At 44.6% G+C, this 1,876-nt stretch overlaps 1 non-coding gene across 1 annotated transcript; it reads right to left on the reverse strand.

Moving 5' to 3' along the window:
* Window positions 1-314: 314 nt before the first annotated feature.
* trnar-ucg (transfer RNA arginine (anticodon UCG)) lies at window positions 315-404 on the reverse strand. Its single transcript is given in 2 exon segments — window positions 315-350; window positions 368-404. It is a non-coding gene; the product is annotated as a tRNA-Arg (tRNA).
* Window positions 405-1,876: the final 1,472 nt, after the last annotated feature.

Here is a 1,876-nt window from a genome sequence, read left to right on the forward strand (position 1 = left end):
CTGGGCCGAACGGCCTGTTTTTATGCTGTAAACATCTATGACTCTATCCATCTTCCTGAGGACATTCGAATTTCCTCCACAGAATTGTATTGAACCGATTGATACATAATAATTTATTCTACACTTTATCTAAATTAGACAGATATTGTGGATTCATTAGGGGCTAAACAAAATATGAGAGACAATTGAATGAACAAAGTTACAAGAAATTACATTGCAAAAAACCACAACAGTGTTTGGATGGACAGGTGGAAGTTTGAGCTGAGGAGGGAAAACTCGGCTGTCAGCAAGTTTCACCGGATTTCTGTAAAAAACGACCGCGGCAGGACTCGAACCTGCAATCTTCTGATATCATCACTGAAATGCACCGAAGTCAGACGCCTTATCCATTAGGCCACGCGGCCACTGGGTATGATACGTGAGCTGATGTTTATCTCTTGTTAATAAATACAGCGATTCTATGTGTTTCATTTCTATTGTTTGGTGATCCGCTGTTTCCCAGATCCCAGAAAATACAAGGGAAAGCTCCAGTTGCCGGATATGGTCATTTTCAAAGTGGAAAAGCCCTTCACTCTGTGAGCTGTGAAGATTCATGGAGGCTCGGGGACTCTCAGGCCGGCCAGGGCTCTTTATCCGGCTCCATTCACAGGAAAAGTGACTTCAGTTTCCGCAATAACATCCACTCTCTCTGAAACCCCCAAACTGAAAATCAGTCTCACCGTTAAGGTGAAGACTGCGGACTGCGGTTCCCGCCCCTGCTGTTTAATACAGATCACTATAACTGTGTACATTGAGCAGAAAGAAATTGCAGTTGTTTGTAAACATTTCTTACTGAACTCACTGTCATTCTGCATTAACAGGACGAGTTTGAGTCTCGTGATATTTGATCCGATATTAAACCTTGCAAAAATATAAACTGAGCAGGTAAATCAGAAATATCCGGAAAAGATTATTTGAATTGCGCTTTTGAACGGAGTCATTTCAAAAACATTCCAACACAGAGAGAAATTCCTGGAACCAGCTGCAGAAAATCTCCGGGAGCCTGACGTGATTTGGACGCAACCTTCTGATGTGGAGTCGGACGCGCTACCTTAGCGCCAGAAGCCCAAGTTCTAATAACTGAACCTTTCTCCTCAGAGATTTATTTTTTATTTACACTTTGACGGTACACTGTAAATCAGCACCTGTGCGAAAGAAACTCAAAGAAGTCTGATTGAGGGATACTAAAGGGCCCTGAAGTAAAGCAGCTGTACCACGTGGTTAAGGTGATGCACAATAATCCATTGTGCTCTGTACAGGTGGCTTCATATCACATCCTCGTCTGTACCGTGTCTGTTGTGTCTCTGGTTAACTTGATGTGGGTGAAGTGAAAATGCTGTGATTTTTAGCTTTTGTTTGAGGCCTTGGGTGGTGAATAGTCAAACACTGTCCATACTGAAAGCACATTCATCGTGGCCGGAAACTTCCACAAGGCCAACCTCAAGAGTGTACTGCCAAAATTCCACCAGCACATCTCCTGTCCCACCAGGGGAGACAACACGATTGACCACTGCTCCTCAAAAATCAAGGGCACCTACCGTTCCATCCCGTGGCCGCACTTTGGAAAATCAGACCAAAGGACTGTGCTCCTTCTCCCGGCATCCAAGCAGAAACTTAAGCGGGAGAATCCAGCTAAGAAGGTCGTGCAGTGCTGGTCCGAGGAAGCAGAAGAGCTCTGACGTGACTGTTGGAGACAGTGGACTGGTCCATATTTAAGAACTCAGCAACTAACTGAAATGCGTATGTCACCACTGTCACAGACTTCATCAGCAATTGTGTGGACGACTGCGTGCCAAAGAAAGCAGTACGTACGTTTCCCAACCAGAAACTGTCGTGT

This window comes from Scyliorhinus torazame, chromosome 24 (genome assembly GCF_047496885.1).
Source record: "Scyliorhinus torazame isolate Kashiwa2021f chromosome 24, sScyTor2.1, whole genome shotgun sequence".
Taxonomy (NCBI): Eukaryota; Metazoa; Chordata; class Chondrichthyes; order Carcharhiniformes; family Scyliorhinidae; genus Scyliorhinus; species Scyliorhinus torazame.